The sequence below is a fragment of the Mauremys reevesii genome, linkage group 11 (assembly GCF_016161935.1).
Source record: "Mauremys reevesii isolate NIE-2019 linkage group 11, ASM1616193v1, whole genome shotgun sequence".
NCBI classification, from domain to species: Eukaryota; Metazoa; Chordata; order Testudines; family Geoemydidae; genus Mauremys; species Mauremys reevesii.
In genome coordinates this window covers 54,217,063-54,235,244 of record NC_052633.1, presented here as the reverse complement: position 1 = coordinate 54,235,244, position 18,182 = coordinate 54,217,063, and the positions used below count along the sequence as shown (strand labels likewise).

The 18,182-nt window shown below is 37.6% G+C and overlaps 1 long non-coding RNA gene across 3 annotated transcripts in view; it reads left to right on the top strand.

Annotated features, from left to right (window-relative positions):
• LOC120374236 overlaps positions 1–18,182 on the top strand; it is a 136,247-nt gene that overhangs the window by 36,151 nt on the left and 81,914 nt on the right. Inside the window, exon 1 of one of the 3 annotated variants that reach the window (XR_005585954.1) lies at positions 13,798–13,876. The exons of the other annotated variants lie outside the window; for them this stretch is intronic. This is a non-coding gene — a long non-coding RNA (uncharacterized LOC120374236). Of the gene's footprint in view, positions 1–13,797; positions 13,877–18,182 lie in introns of those variants that run through there. 3 annotated transcript variants of the gene reach the window in all.

Below are 18,182 nucleotides of genomic sequence, written 5' to 3'. Positions count from 1 at the left end.
GGTCACTTGAGACATCCATGTTTGATGATTCCCTAATCTTCATAACACTAACCACATATGCTAATATTTACTCACTCTGTCCATACAGATAAAGTATCTCAGTTCTGTAGAAGTATTTGTGTGTGAGTGTTTGAACTGAGCTTTTCTGCAATGTATCACTTCAGTGAACTGATTGTACAGAATGGGTAGCCTTGCTTCTGCCTATTTCCTAGCCCTCTGATTTTGACAGTTATTAAATATTCTATTCAAATGACCAGAAATAGAATGAGAAATTTGATATTCATATTCCTATTTCTAATCTTAGCTCTAATATTGCACTGACCAAAAGCTGTGTTTCCCCTTTTTGCAACTTTCTTTCATTTGTTTTTAAGCTCACTGGATTTCTAGCTATTAAAGTGACTGAAAATAAAGGTAAATATTCTGGGAGTTAGCAGTGGATTATTATTGTACTACAGTATCCAAAAGCATGAGATCATGATTTATGATACACTTATGTTTTCCACTTCAGTTCAAGTAACATAGGAAAGGTAAAGCATCTTGAATTCCACACTATTCCTTATTTTAAATAGTTGGGTCCTTTGGTGTGCTGCTTGATTAAAGTACAGTGAGAAGGTCACTGACCAAACTTTATCTTCCACACAGTTTCCCACAGCATGTATTCCTCACAGGAAACATTTTCTCAGCTCAGGTTATTTCCAGAAATGTTCTCAAACCAAAAGAACAGTCCTTGCAGTAAAACATTTCATTCCCACTTTTTATCCTTTATCTAACAGTCCAGTGTTGACAGCATTATGTTTCTTCTATTGACTGGGCCAAGAACAACAGGATTAATGAGGTTGTCTCTTCATGAGTGCATTATGTTTTTTCCTCTGACCTTTCAAACATGGGAATCTTCTGTTTGTAATATTTCTTAAGGAAGGGAAAACCCCCTCCATTTAAACTGTTGTTCATGTTAGGCATTTGGGGCCTAATCCTGAATTTCTTTGCTCACCCAAAACTACCATTAACTTCAATGGTAGTTTTGCCACTGACTTCAGCAGCAGTTTTGGATGCGAAAGGAATGTAGGTTCTGGATGCTTTGTGTGATTCTTTCCTCACTAGTCTGTGTTTGGAGTGGTTGGTAGAAAATTGTAAAAGAGTAGAGTAGAGAGTATCTCCACATCCTTATTTTCTAGGAAACTGGACTGTGGCAGAGCATTTTTAGGGACTTTCTTTCTCGGACTATGAACTTCTGATTATAAATGAACGAAAACTGTCATGAGACAATGAGCCACTACAGAAAAATGCACCAAAAATAAATGCCCCAAAAAAGCATTTTGTTTTTGAAAATGTTGAAATGTTTAATTTAAATTGAAACTGTTGAAATGAAATGTTCTGATATTTCCAAATCAAAAATTTTCAGAATTTCCGTTCCTCAAAAATATTTGAAAATTCAATCTTTTCATCCCAATTTGAATTTAAAGACTATCAGATGCCTGGAGTTGCACAGAAAATGGAAGATAATTAAAGGGTGCTAACTCTTTTTTTCTCTGAAGGATTACATATATGATTAATTATAAATATGAAATGTTTACAGTGGGTGGCTGGGGGAAAGCTTTAAGGAATATTCTTGCTTGTTATCTTTCATATTCTTGGCTATCTCTGCTATTGGATAACTGGAACTTAATCAAGATAGGATCATTTTTATCTTCAGCAGGACAAGGAACACTAAGAACTTTTCTGAGAGCAGAATCACAAAGTTCCTTGAAAAGAATAAATAATAACAGTTTGCATATATGTCACTTTTTATCCTAATTCTCAAAACACATAAATTAGTTAAGCTTTACATGATTAAGATTCTATATAAGGTAGTAAATACTATTTATTCCCATTTTACATGTGTCAATAACTGAGATTCTGAGAAGTTAAATAACTCATCCGAAGTCACATGCAAGTCTGGACTGATATAATGGAATCAAAGACTTCTGATTCCTGCTTTCACAGCTAGACCATGTATTAACTCTGGAAACAAGGCATGCTGTCTTTTGATTCCTTTAATTTGAAGATGCTTTCATAAGAACCAAAAATACTATGAAGGGTTTTTAAGCCAAGGAATAACATTTCAGATTAATTTATCTTTGAAAATATTAATAATCCACTTCCCTTGGTAGTTTGGTAACATTTGCACTACCTAGTGGCTATTGCCAGCCCCAGGGGGCAGAGTTAAGGTTGCAATATGAGTGTGTTGTGTACCTAAATTTTGTATGCCTCATTTTCAGATCTTTATCTTTGTGTTACCTTAACTCTTCATTTTCTGGTTTTCAGAGGTTTAAGTGTAGCTGAACTTGATGTTCTAGAAGGGTGTGAGGCAGCACTGAGTAAACTTAATTCTGTAATAATAAAGTTTTGGGGGCAGTTAACTGTAAATGTGACTTCTCAAGTATTCATATCTTGAAAGAGAAACTCCTGTGTTCAATACTTCCTTTGTAGTCTCACACACAGAGCCCGTATTCTGCTATCAGTTTTACCAGTATATATCTGGAACAACTTCAGTGAAGCTCATGAAATTTATATTTGCCTGTCACTCCTCCTTCAGCTATTGTCTTCCCCACCATACAATGGTAAGAAACACACTGGGAAATCCCCACTATGGAACTCACCATCTTTTTGGGTTGGACCCCTCCAGACTTTAGGATTTTATAAACCTCTCACTTCAAGATTTTCAAAGTGTAGCTATCAGTGAAGAGTGAATACATGTTTATGTAGTTTCCCTTATTTGAATTTGTTGGTAATTAAATAAAATACATGAGTTTAATTAAATTTGGAGTTAGGGGATTCATTAAAATAAAACCAAACCAAACAAACAAAAATTCAGTTAAAAATGTAAAATAACTTGTTCAGTTGAGTTTGCTGGTGCAGCTTAAGAATTTGCAGACAAATACAGACAGTATTAAAACTTCAGGGAATATCACACTGCACACAGTTATAAATCAGTTACTGAACATGAAGTATATTTGTACATCTTTGTCAGCAGAGAAATATTATACTGTAGGTAGTGGAATCACTTAAGATTAACATTGTTAGCAGTTCCTTTTTATCTATCTTGACTGACTATGTCAGGGACAAGACCAAGCTTGCCTAGATCTGTTAAAGTTCAAACCAAAATGTTACCCCCTAATTGCACTTAGTGCTCTTAAGAACTTAAGATGATAGTTTTAAAGGTTTCTAAGGAAATTAGGCACCCCAAAGCCCATTGATTTGGATGCATAATTCTAGTAGGCTCTCTTCAAAGTCCCAGGCTATATTGTATCCATCTGTTCATTTCCTATACTATAGTAAGCTTGGCAGAATTCAATTTTTATTTTTCTATATTTTCAACTGATAATATTAATGCTTATTTTTAAGCATTTTTTTATTTTATCTGTTTGTGTGTACAGTTGTGCAAAATTATGGGGTTTTAGCATTTTTTCATCTTTTTATTCATTTGCATTTTCACAGTTACGGGAAATTATTTAATGACAGACATCGAGATTCAAAAAATTAAAGCTTTATTACAATTAAAACTTAAATTTTCAACATCACATGTCAATGTATGCAAAGTCAATATATGTAAATCAACCTAAGATGTTTTCAAGCAGCATTTTTCTTGCTTTGCCATTACTGTAATCAATATATTCAGTTTATTGAACTGCATTTTCCTATAATGGCACATTGCCTCACGATTATTTCAGTTGATGCCCTGTTTCTTGCCTATGGGCCAGGCTCCCTAACTGGACTACATCTCCCACAAAGCACACAGTCATATTATTCCCCTGATGCACCACGCAGCATAGACAGACAGAAAGCCACATTGCCTTAGGAAAAAAATGTAGCCCTCTACAGAGCGTGGAGCACCCAAACTTCAACTCCCATAATGCAATTGGACTGATTCAAAACAAAATGTTGCAGGTCAGTTCAAAGAATGAAATTTTGATTTTAGTTGAATTGCCCTGAAGGGAAATATTTTATTTAGATTTTTCTGACAGATAATCAAAACTTTTCAGCATTATCCTGTCTCTGATAGTGGCCAGTGCCAGACGTTTCAGAGTGAATGAAGAGAACAAGGCAAATTTGAATGATCCATCTCCTGTTGTCCAGTCCCAGCTTCTGGCAGTTGGAGGTGTAGGGAGACCCGAAGCATGGAGTTGAATCTCTGACCATCTTGGCTAATATCCAATGATGGACCTATTCTCCATGAACTTATCTAATTATTTTTTTAACCCGGTTATACTTTTGACTTTCACAATATACCACGGCAATGAGTTCCACAGGGCGTGTGAAGAAGTACTTCTTTTTGTTTGTTTTAAATCATTCCAACAGAAAATTTCTGACCAGGCCACTCATTAGGCTCAGTTTAATCTGAAATTAGTATAGTTGATATCTCAATTTAGCCTGTAAAATGTAATCACACTAATTTACCTATAATATCTACAGTGTTGTAAAATGTAACAAGTTTGCAAAATGCTTTGAGATCCTCAGAGAAAGATGCTGCATAGCTGTAAAACAAAGCATTTTTATTTTAAAAGCCTATATCATACCTTTTGAGTCCCATCGCTGTGTTTTGTCATTTCTATATAACTGGAAGAACTGGACTTGGAGACCTGAGTATCAGCAAAACACCTGCTGTCGACTTAGAACCTCAGAAGGAAATGTGATCACAGCATAAAATTAATAAACTTGTAATTGCTGATTTTTTGTTAAAGGAGATACCTATGAAATATCCAAAACCAAGTTCTTATGAAATAACCTATTCACATGTAAATGCTTTTTAAAGGGGTTAATGTCTGCTTTAAAAAAATCAAAACTATCTTTTAAAACAACTATGGTTAGAAAGAGAGACATAACTTGGGAAGAGCTTTTTTGAGGACCCCACACTCTCAAAATCTTTTAGGTCATGTGTTTGCTTTCTGAAACATTTGGTAAGTAATAAATGTGATGGGAATATATTCACTCCATCTGGAATTCGCAGATTCCTTTTTGTTCAATTATTCCTGAATTTTGAACCAGCTGACTTACTTAAAAGAATTTTATTTTTCCTTTAAAAATAAATATTGTAAAGAAACAAAGCCCAAGAGCCTTGGAGAGGTACGTTCTTATTAGTCTTCTCTTTGACTTCACAAGGAGTGAAGGTCTTAAAGTGGCAGCTGCCAAATTTGATGTTTATTATTGGTTAATGGGTTGGAGTGACCCATCATTTCTGTTCCCTTTTTTTAATAGAATAAAAAAATAGAGATGGAAAAAGAACTATTAAGTCATCTAATCCATCCCCCTGCCAATGTAGGATTGTTCCCTACAGTGTATTTTTCCAGTTCTTTGTCCAGGTTAAACTTGGCATTATATTTTAGAATCTGTTGGTCTGATGGGGGGTACAAGAACAAATGGAGATTTTACTTCTTCTTCTTTCCCCTCATCAGAGGGCTATATCATTCTGTCTCCACCTTTGGCTGCTCTAGTGGCCTCTTGACCTTTGTCTATATAGGGAAATGTATTAAAACATCAGGCAGGTGCTACGTATTTGCAGGTGCTATGGATCACTACCTCATCTCTATAAAAAAATAATTTTTGCCTGGGGAAGGCAAGACAGGGAAGGGAACGGAAACACTCCTACCTTCCCCCTTCCCTGATGCACCCAGGAGTAAGATATTGTGACCTAGCCACCTGCTCCTCCAGTAGCTTTATGAAAAGAGAGACTGTCCTTGATGACTTTTAAAAGCTTTTTTAAAAAAATGATTTTACTAGTGTTTGCTCTAAGTACCTTTGTAAAATTATTGTAAAAACAAAGTGGAATTTGCCAAATGACACACAATTCATGAAAGTGGACAAAACAGAAGAAACATTTGACATTGAAAATGTCATCAATGAAAGGTTTGCCAATCAAAGCTCACTGATTTGAGTGGCGCTTTACCTATTTACATTGGTTGAGGATCTGGTCTTGTAATATTTTTTGTAACAAACTCCAGGTATTTGCCTAGTTCGCTATTTGTCAAAACTTTGCTTCATTCACTCAGATATACACAGAGAGAGATTTTGCTTCTGCTGTTAGCTTTTATGATACTGGATTTCAGCTCAAATGTCAAAGACAATATGGGCCTCGTTCTGCTCCCATGAACACCATTTTTAATCAAGAATATCTCCTGTGAATTGAATGCAGTCACACTGGTAGAAATGGAAATCAAACTGTATAGTTTAAGTCACTGAGCAGATTCAGCTAACTTGAAGAACCAGAAGTATGTGTCTCTTTAGAGTAGCTATATAGTAATTGTATCTGGTCTGGACACACATTTGTAACAAATTAACTAAACTCTGTATCCATACATATTGGGCTGACCCTCAGATGCAGCCCAAATATGACAGAGCTCAAGTCAAGGAATGTTGTTCAAAAGTAGCGTAATGCTAATTTTTGCACTGTCGTCATCCTGGTCCTATTATTTTGCACAATGATTCCCGTGCACTGTGTTTAAGCATGCAAAAGGCTGCTCTAAATTACTCTAACCTCTGCCAGTCACACATGGCCGAACTGTAGCCAAGGATTATTATGATGTAGGAGACACCTGGCCAGACCCTCCTCCCCTGAAATTCCAGAAGGAAGGAATATTTATGGTGTACAAGTTCTACACTACTGCAGCATCAACCTTGCATTTCCCTGGGCTAGTTAAGCAAGGTTTGTAACCATATTATGCCAGGCAGATAAAGTGACTGCCTCACTCCTGAGGATCTGGTATACTTATTTACATGTGGATCAGAAAAAGAATATTAAGACATTTGTTTCACCATTTTTATATCTGTGAGAATATTTCAAACTCAATAACTAAAGACCTGCACAGCACTTGGAAAGTTATTTCATTGGAGAATTTCATGCATTTCTCTTTACTGTTGAGAGCTGATTCTCTAAGCCTTGTAGCATGTGGTATTAGAGACTCACTGACCTATATAATAAAACAGTGATAGAAGTGGGAGAGAGACGATTTTGAAAAAGTATTGAATTATATTTAATTATTTTTTAATCCATTGTATTAAGTGCAAATATTATGTATTATTGTGGGCCTGGATGATCAAAGGACTGTACTGAATAATACAGTAGACAAGAATGGTCTTTTGGGACAATACATATGAAGAGGATTTACTGAGAATTATATATGGGGAAGTGAATGCAAATTCCTTCCCCCACCAGGTTATCTAAAAACCCAACCTTTTGAAGCTGAGACCTGAGGAAGGGACCATTGGCTACTGATTATGTGTTTCCAGAATCTGAAGCTCAAAATCCCAGGAAAATCTAACCTATGCATCGGGGTTCTTGTTCTGAGCTAAAGCTGTTCTGAACTTGTAACCACAGAAAAACCCCTTGGTGAGGTTTGAAGGATTGACTTCTACTAGAGCCCTTGTTGGAAGTGGGGTGATCTCTGATAAGCCTATTAGTATGTGTATAGGTTCTTTTATTGTTTTAAATATGTTTTTCCTGTAATACTTTCACTGCAAGAATAAATGTGCTTGCTTAGAAAGATCTGTATAGTAACTTACAAACCGTGCAATTGCCCACTGTTATAGCCTCTGGAGAGAGAGAGAGAGAAAGAAAGAGAAAAGCACAGATGCTGGCCTGTTTAGGCACTCTGGCTTGCTGGAAATAACACAATGTAGGCAGGGAACTGTGCAGGCTGGAAAATCCCAGTTAGGAGGGAGAGAGGTGAGGGTCTCTGCCCAAGAGAGGTGACCACTGAGGAGCCAGGAGCATAGAGTGGGTTCCTGGATCATGAGGGGAAATATAGGTGCACTTGCCCTGAACTGTGACATCAAATAGAAAATATTTAGCAGAGTCTTGCAGAATGACTGTAAATTGTTATCCCTAGGACCTATAGCTTCAGTGAAGACTTCTGTCAAAAATATATATGGATTTTTCAAGTCAGAATTGTTCTCTGTAAAAATATAATCTTCCATGATTTTTCTTGAGAGCAACAGATCAAAAAACAGACATAGTTCATCTGAAAGGGACCAAGCTTACAACCAATGAAATCAGCGAAAATGTTGCCATTAATATCAATGGGAGTGGGATAGGACCCAAAATGGCTGTGTCCATGTGAGAGTGATGTGCTTACTGCTTCTTATCTTCACTTATGAAGACTGGAAAACTGAGTTTGTTATGAGAATAAACTCATTATTTTCAATTTGTATAACTTTCAGGCAGTGCATATGTTCACATGCATACTTCACATTTTATACTGTCCCTTTTATATGTTTTTTCAATGCTCTTAAATGTCATCTTTTTAATTATAAAAACTACTGCTACATGGAAAGGTTCTTAGCAAAAGCTAATAAAACAAAATGATCATACAGAAATAGAGGAGACTAAAGATAACAATGAAATATAAGTATATAATTTAAGGAGAAACTAAGTGTATATTGATGAGAATGAGGCAAATCTAAACTTTAAAGCAGCAGAATTTGTTTGCAAAGTTTGACTTAAAAGATCCTGTAACTGGTTTGAAAAGAGGCCATTTCAAGGTTTAGTTTATTGCACTGTTGCACTGTAGTTAGAACTACTGAATGATTTTGTGCTGTTGTTTGCTGAGATGACTAAGTTGTCATTTTTAATTAGCTTTGTGCTCTTCTCAAAGGCTAATTACTTTACTTTTTATCAAGATTACTTGATTGCTAATGACAAGGGTGCCATGGTTACCTATTTTTAGAGAATTCCCCAACCTGCACAATTATATGATTTTCAGTTCCCTCTGGATTCTTTGTGCAGTAAAGCCTGCAGTGAAAATAATGGTTAAGGAAAATACATATTTGCTAATGATATCAGCAAAAGAAAGTGTCTCTTGTTTTTTTGGCAGCAGGGCCGTTGCTAACATATTTAGTCAATGTAAACAAACATTTCATTTGGTCTCTCTCTCTCTCACTGATACCAGTGCTCCCCTATTAACTTGAATGGAGTTGTACCAGGAGAATTGAATTTGAGAACAGAGGTTGTATTCTGTCTTCTGTTTTTTTCTACTTGTGCATCTTTCCTTTTCATCATGGCTCGTCTAAGATTCTGGACACGTGAATTGCCTGAACTGCATTCCAAGCCATACAAATTACACAATCACATACTGGCATTCAGATAGAGTTCACCTTATTGTGCATCAATATTGGCTAGAAGAGCACTTGAAACAAGTATCTGACTGGGGCACTTACAGGTGAAATCTTTTCCCCTCTTTTAACCGCTGGTAGATGAGTATAATCTATTCTTGTTTCAGGCTTCAGCCGCTATAACGGTGTTGCTGTTGTGAATGTTACCTCAGTCAGGGAGATAGTGATGGGGGGAAAATACTTCTTGTGCTTTTGACATTTTTAATAAATACAGTTATATACACAGAATCTCCATTTTATTTCTGTTGTGCTACACATAAATACACGTCAGATGTGTGGTAAACCAGAATGCTCCCAGGGGCTCGTCCTGAAAGAGGAAAGACACAATGATTTAGAGTCTGCATCTGCAACTCTTGCAGCTGCTTCAGTTTCTACTGTTGGAGGAGAATTTGTTGCATCAACATCCTCTTGACAGTCCTGATGCAGAAGTATAGGGGAATGTAGTGGTATGGCTATCCTATAGGAAAGTAAAATAAAGCCACTCTTCAGTTGCAAGACATATAATTGCTTCTGCCACCAGCTGCCGCTCCGTGTTTTAGATATCTTGCTCCTAAACAATTCAACTCTCAATTTTCCTCAGTAGATGGGAGAGAATTCAAGACTAAATTTATCAATCCCCTAAAAAAGGGTAGCATTAAGATGGTGGAATATATCCATGTTTTATGAAGTGTGTCTTAAACTTCAGAGACTTCCCAGTTGAAATCCCAGACGAGCCCCTACTTGTAACTGTGACAGACCCAGGTGGGATTGAACCTGGGACCTCTGGAGCTTAGTGCATGAGCCTCTACTGCATGAGCTAAAATCCAATAGCCTTGTAGCTAAGGCTGTAGAGATGACTCAATATCTCTAAGTGGTCTTGGTGCCGCTAGATGGGACAGAGTACCCCACCCAGGAGGTGTGTGGGTTACACTGGCTTCAGTGACTAAAATGAATTTTTACTACTTTTTACTTCTTCTAACACAGCAGGGCTAGCAGAGAGGGTACGTGCTCTAGTGGTTAGGGTACTAGCCTGGTACTTTGGAGACTGGAGTTTAATTCCTTGATTTTCCCTCCCACATACACAGATTTCCTGTGTGACCTTGGGCAAGTCATTTAGTCTCTCTGTGCTTCTGTTCCCCCACTGTAGAAAGGAAAGAATAGTTCTTTCTTACCTCACAGAGGTTTAAAATTGTGAGACACTCTGATTCTACAACAGTAGAACAATACAAGTGCTTCAGAGAGTGAGCTATTTGTGTTTGTGAATCATCAGAATTATTTATTACGTTCCAGTTCAAGGTGCAATCAGTGACATCTTTGAAAATTTGTTGGAGGCAAAGAGATTGAACACCAAAGTTATAACCAAGCTCATAGTTTGTCTTCTTGAACTCGTATTACTAGTGATGATCCGTGAGAACGAGAGAACCCAGCTTGATTTTCAGAAAACAGACTGGATACATTTTCCCTTGTAAATTGAGTCTTTCCCACTCTCAGCATCTCAGCTTTCTGCGTGGAACTTATAGCCAGTATAAATGAATGATTCCACATTCCCTCAGGATAACATTTGCTCATGCAGAGCTCAAAATTAGAGGGAATACGAAGTGTTCTATTAATTGCATGAATGTCGATTGTTAAAATCATGTGCTAATTGGTAATATATGTGTGCAGTAGGTTCCCTCAATATGTGCTAGGTTACATTTACTATCTTTGTGTCTAAGATATCAGAAGTTAAGCTTTTGGTAGAATGGGTTTTAAATGTTGTGTAAATTGCTTCTATCGATTATCAATATAGAAAAATTACTAAAAGAAGGTATACAGGCTGTACAAAAAAGTGACCAGAGCTAGAGGTATAGAGATTAGTGTTGAACTATAAAAATGTACCTATACTCTTTTTTTCCAGAGTAATTTTTCCCCCAAATATTCATTAGGATAGTTTTTCTGATGCTGGTCTTCTGGTAATTCCATTGGGTTAGATAATAGCGAGTCATCACAAATAGGGTTAGCATGCTGCTTAAATAAGAATTCCCCAGTATGTTTATTTGTTTTTCTTCAGCTAGGCCTTTCCATTTTTCTGTTTCCCCCAAGCTCCTGTCTAAGGGCCTCATCCCAGGCCTATTCAAGTTTAATGAAAAAGTCCTTTGATAATGTTTCTAATTTTGCTCTGTCAGATCCTGTTTAGGTTCTTATCCCTCACCCATCAGCATGGCATTTGAGCACTGTGGTATTTAGCAATGTAATGCACATCCATCCCAGGTGGACTCTTCTCCATTCCTAGTCCCATGGGGAAATTGCATATGGATCTCTTGTTTGTTGTTTGTTGTTTTTTGTTTTTATTTTATGAAGTGCCACAACCTTTTATTGGCAATGGCAAGGTTGAAGTAACTAGCCTTGTACTTGGAACAGAATGTGGTGAGGTCTGAAGTGGCTCTTAGAACCCAAAGTGCTGAGTTCCACCCTCTTGGAGCAGTCCTCTCCATGAATGAGCTTTATCCTAGTGACAAACATTTCCATTGTGTGGAGATGACTCAGAGCGCTAGACAGTCTTTTAGGTATTAGGTTTGATAGGTGTGACAATCAGAGGCCAGACATCCAAAAAGGAAAGCAGGAGATCTGAATCCCAAAGAATAAGCAATTGAATCAACTGGTTGTATACAATGTAATTGTGTATAAAATACATTTGAGTAAGGACTTCTATGAAAGCTTGTAATGTTCTGACCTTGATAGTCATTATGAGCTATATATGGTTAAGAATCTATATATTTACATGTATCAGATTGTATTCTTATGACCTGAACTACAATTTCAAATATACCTCACAGCAGGGAGAGGCTCCTCCCAAATTAGATGTTTACACAGCATCAGACAGTTCATGGTACAACTCAGGAAAAGACAAATGATGGCCTTTTAGAGTTATTAGGAAGATACTGAGATGCCCCTGCTATCAAATTGAGAGGGAATTTTTCCCCTGCTCAGAATAATCATGAATAACTGTAGTATGAGAGAGAGGGGGAAAAACTTTGGTTACAAGGGAAGGGGTTTGAAGTGAAAGGTGTTCAGAACTGAGAGACAGTCTCAAAGGCAGGGGGCTGTCTGTGAATGCTGGATCTCTTTTAGCGCTAGGAGGCATGATAGGAAATTGGTCAGAAGTAATAGGTAACTTGTATTAGAAAAGGGAATTTATCTAATAGAGCAGTGTAAAGCCTGAAGTTGCATCTTTATTTATTTTCTGTGTAACCTGTATGTGTTTGCTTGTCCTTATTATTTCATCTTCAAATATGTGACTTTTCTATTAAATACACTTTTTTGCTTATTTGTCCTCCAAGCAGATGTGCAAACTGTGTAGAGTGTGCCAAAGTGAACTGATAACTGGGTGCCGTTGTGTCACCATCAGGGTTGATGAACTAGAGGGGAAACGTCCAAGCATCTAGTACTTAAGAACTCCGGGAGAACAGGTTTGGGGAGACTCAGGACTGAAAGATCTGTTGGTGTCACACTGCAAGAAGTAACTAGGCTGGTGGAAGCCAGGGTGAGACCTTTATGTATGTGGGCTGGCTACTGGTGTATGGGCTCAGAGCCATAACAGCCTAGCATTAAGGCATCCAAAGTTACAAGGCAGGTGGTGACAGAACCCCATACTGCTCTGGGCGATCCCTGAAATGTCACAGTGGCTTAGTCATTGCAGGAGCTACACCTCGATATTGGTGAACTGAGGTTCACTCTCCAAACATTTGCATAGCAGACTTTACTGGATTCAAAAGTGAGGGTGCAAAGTACAAGCTGTGACACTAAGCATCCCTGCATTCATACCCTGCATGCTACTATAATAATTTTTGTACAAAATATGCCTCATGAGGTATTATTTGGAAATAAATAACTCACTAATCATTAATATTCTTGTGTGATGCATGAGAGTAGTAAGTATTAAGAGCTATGGACATATGCTCAAATGATAACTAAAATGTGTTCAAGCCAGGCATGTTGAGGGAGTCAGTAAACAGGTCTGCATAGACAAAGGAAGGTTTGAATTTCTGACCAGCCCAATCTTCAGGCATAGACAATGAAGGTCCATTTTTACATACGAGGCAAACAAAACTATTAAGCTAACAAATGTGGGAAGAAAGCACAGAGCTTCCTTCATCACCATATTTCGTGTTGCCTTCCTCACAGCTTGAATAAACTTTACTTTGAGGGCTAAACCTCAGAAGAATCTGTTTCAAAGGTTTACTGGTCTATAAAGACAAGGGATCTGAACCACAAGGGATAAGCAACTGAATCAACTGATTGTGTTCAATATTACTGTATTATAAGGGTGTGCATAGTGAGGTTCTTTTCTGAAAGCTAATGACACACTGGTGATTAATATCCTTGTGAAATGTATGTATTAACAATATATATGGAATTAGGGATACTTATTGATATTAGGCTGTAGAGTACAGTCTGCCCAGACAGAAGGGAATGTCACAGCTATCTACCTGTCTCCTAAGTAAATTAAGAAGGGTGGAATCAGAAACAATGGAAGCCCCATTTACACAGAAATCATACAGGGGGATGGGAAGCCTACAGGAAGGAAACAACAACATGAGGTCACCCTGCTCATGAAACAAGTTCATTGAACTTTGGGAGATATAAGCAAGGACAGAAGCCATCTTTAGACAGGCATCACTAGACAGGCAGAAAAGAGAACAGAGCTGTTGTGAGCTGAGAAAATGGGGCCTTCACTCCAGGGGGGATTGAAGTCTCTGGGAACTGAATATAGGTGAGAAATTTGTTTATGTAAGGACTGTACTTTGTTGGATTAAGTTTTAAACTTTTAGAAGCATATTTTGTTTTGTTTTACATGTACCCCTCTATATACTTGAACTCACTTAGTCCGATGTATATTTTGTTAGTACATTTATTTCATTTTTACCATAAACAAACTCAGTGCTGTGTTTAAAGGGGAGGGTGTCTTTACCTCTAGTTAAGTTAATAAGCTATGATGTGGTTTTTTACAGAGCAGTTTACCTTCTTATTTCTCTAAGCTGTCGAGAAGAGGGCCGGACACTTCAGGGCACATAGTTTTGGGGAAATTCAGAACTGGGTTAGTGTCACCTTGCTGGTTGTAACCAAGGGTAGTGGAAGCCAGAGTGTGACTGGTGCGTTGCTGGCAGTCTGCTGGGGTCAGAACCACAGCTATACACAGGCACTCAGGGTGTGACCTGCAGGCTAGAAGGCTGGGTGTGAGCAGCCCAGGTTGGGAGCTACAAAAGCAAAGGATTATGATGAACCCAAGATTACAAGGCAGGCAGTGACACAATCCCTCACTGATCTGAATTTGCACCTCGAATTTCAAAGGGACTGTGACAGAAATTTATGGTTATTATTTTCTGTTTGTTTCCTTTGGGTAAAGGAAATAGAACAAATTAAAACATAAGATGAATAAAGTAGCAGAAAAGGCAAATTAAGCAAAGAAGCTCACCAAGAAGCAGTTAGAAGAGCTGTATGCAGTGAGGTCTGTCAGCTGCTGATCAGAAGAAATCTGAGCTGGTGGCCATGATGCATTCATATGCTATGAGGCAGGATGGGGCACCCGCTCCGAACCGGAGGGTAAAAGGATATGGATGCTAGTCTATGATTTTCTTTGTTTGTTTGTTTCTTAGCTAAAAATCTCATACAGGCACTCACATTTATCCAAGTGGGACACACTAAGCTTCTCCTCCCTGACACCCACACTGCTCCCTAGAGTCCTTACAAAATGCTGCAGCTAAAATAATTTTCCTTGCCTATAATTCTAACCAGGTTACTCCTCTTCCTTCCTCACTTTGAATCCCTTCACTGACACTCCTTTCTCCAGTCAATCAATTTCAAACTTCTAGTCCCTGCACAAGTTAAAAGTCCCTGCTCATTTCTTATTGCATCAGTCCTGCCCACTCTGCTCAGCCAACAATACTGGCCTCACACACTTTGTTCACTTCTCCCGGGACCATCTCCATGTTTTCTCCCATGCTGCCCTTCCACGTGGAGTGTGGTCCCTAAGTTCTCTGCTTCTTCAAACTTCTATTGAAGGACCATTTCTACTGCAGAGATGATATCAGAGATAGGTGATATTTATTTCATGACCAAACCATTTTACATCCAGCCTCTAAAACAACTTATTTATATAGAAGTGAAATAAGGAGCCCACCTTTACTACTCTGTGCAGGCTACCTGGACCTTTGATCCAGGTGTGCAGTGCTGAGAGATGATGTGTTCCTGTTTACTACTCACCCCAGAAAAAGTGAGGGGAGGAGCAAAGAGTGGATGGATGTAGGCGCCTCCCAAGGCACCAGCCAACAGAGATGAGCCAGCATACTGTGGCTGGAAATGTATTGTAGGCATAGGTCAATGATAAAATCTATCTCCCTGGAGCAAGGAGATAAAATAGAAGAGATTTTTGTCTCTCTAACCCACAATTCCTTCCTTGCATTGTTCCATTGGCTATGATTGGATCGGCTAGGCACAATGAATTTAGCATGTAGATCGTAAATTCTTTGGGGTAGGGACTTTTCTTCTACTACTTGAGCAATGTGTAGCACTTTCAGGTGCTCCCATAATACAAATAAGAAATAATAACCTTTAGAGAGTCAAATCCTACAGTCCTTATTCATGTAAAACTCATACTGAAGCCTGTGTCTGAGTAATGCCTGCAGAGAGTAGCCTATTTTTATTTTGGGAGAAGGAAGCAGTGGAACTTTACTTATGGCAAAATTAAGAAAAGGAAGAGAAGGTGAAAGAAAATAACAACAAAGAAACAGATTTCCAGGTTTGCAAAAGAGCCACTTAATATATTTTATGAATTACAGATGCAATTTTAAAATAAAATCGTTGTAAATGTAAGTAGCATAAGTTAATTCACTTTACTTAGAAGCAGTTTGATAATGAAGCAATGGATTAAAATAGAATATTGTGAGGGCCAGTGGATGGATTTTTGTTATGTACAGAAGTGTTGAAAGTGCTTGAGCATAAATTTCAGGAGATTGTATTATCAAGGCTACTATTCTGCTATCTATTTATTTACTGATCTCAAAACAGCCAAATACCTTGAGTTAAAGAGCATAAGGTTTAGGCAATTGTTATGGAATGTAGAGAATCCAGCAGACTTCATCAATTGTCCCGAGAAATGCAACAGATCTAACAGGAAATCAGTTTTAGCCAGCATCCCAAATGTTGATTCTGAATCAAACAGTGCATAAACTATACTCACAGTTTAATTAAAAGAAAACCTGATAAATTACTAAGTTTCTGGTGTTCACAAGACGGTTATCTGTTATAGGAATTATTTTTTTAACGTGCTAGCTCTCACACATGAAATGGTCTCTGGATTTATTTTATCATAAATGGAAATGATGACATACATACTTAATCTTATTTCTTTAAAAAAATGTTTCCCCTTTCTCACCAGACAAACTAACTCAGATTCATTAAATGATGCATTAAACAGGGTGAACAAGTTTAGCAAATGCAGTGACCACTGGAAATATGTTGGAAAATTAACAATTAAAAAAATTAACCAGAAGGAAATTGCTTACTAATTTTTAAGAGACAAAGGTTAATCTAAAATGACTACCAGCCCTCAAAAGGTTAACTGTCAAATTAAATAACAGGGAGATACAGTGGTCATTGGCTACCTGGGGGAATAAGCTGTTAAATTACTTACTTCAATTCACATAATTTACAAAGAGATTAGCTCCTCTGTCTCTTGCTAGCTTTTGCTAAGAAGGCCTTGCATTCCATAGAAGGTTTTTTAACCTAGCAAGCATGAGGTCCTGATTGGTCATGGGAGAATCTAGGCTAAATGGTATATATTTCCGATGATGTAAAAGTAAATGAGAGAACAGGGCAAGTTATTACACCAGAGAATGTGGGACTATAGGGAATAATAAAAATCAGGTTACTCTAATTTCCTTTGAACAACTAAATATATACAGGTCATTATTTCCTGTAATCCACAGGCCTCCCACTGCAGGTCCCAGCTCTGAATTAAAGCCTCTGAGACAAAAACAACAGAATACAGTGTAGAGAGCAGTGAAAGAGGCCACGAGTCTATTTAAATAATAGTGTAAGTGTAGTTTATAAATTCAGCATTCCTGTTCTCATTGGAATGCTAAATTTGATCATCTTAGTAAAGAAAATTGAGATTTATAAGAGCTATTTGCCAGTAGTACTGTGCAGAATTTTATCTTGTTTTGTGAAGAAGCTTTGAGGCCTGTTGCATCTGAGACCTGATTACCCTTTACCCACTATCTATACCAAGCATAAGACAAAAGGGCATTCAGTTTATCCTGGTCAGTGGCTAATGGCACTAGCATTTTTATTGTGTTTTTTCTGTAGCAACAGTTTCTTCTTTCCATTTTTTGAAAATAAAATACACAGTTCTCAATTATTCACCATCTAGTCAAGAAGTGGCTGCTATCTGTGCCAGTAGACAATCTTTGCTCTTTGAGGGCCTGTAGCTTGATCTACAGATTATGTATTAATTATATTGATTACTTAAGAATTTCCAGTTATCACTTTGAGGGTTGCCAAGTCCTTGTCCCAACATCAGTGTTATTAAAATTACTATATAGTTGGGAATCCCGATGTGCACAGTAGAAGCACCCACAATATAGGAACTCTTCTATTTACAAAGAGTTGATTAATACATTTAGCAAAGTCACAAACACTCTAACTCAGTAAGGTAGATAGAGAGACTATGGAATGTATATTTGAACATCCATATATTCACACCATCTCTTGCAGGACAACCTGAAATGTTAGCCATTATCTTCCACATCACCATCACCTTCCTTCTCATCACAAGTAGCCATCATTCTGGCACCTCCCAAGGGCTATATCTCTCTCATCTACTGCCCATAGGCTAGGATGCAATTTTTATAATATGTTACACTGACGCCTATATATCTAATGCATATTCTGTAGGGGTTTTTCCCCTTTTCTTTATTTGTACTTCCTTATCCTACTAATGTTGAGGTCTCCTTCTTCTATAGGTTAGTATATTGATGTGTAACTACCATTTCAGCTCATAATCATATCTGTCACTTCTT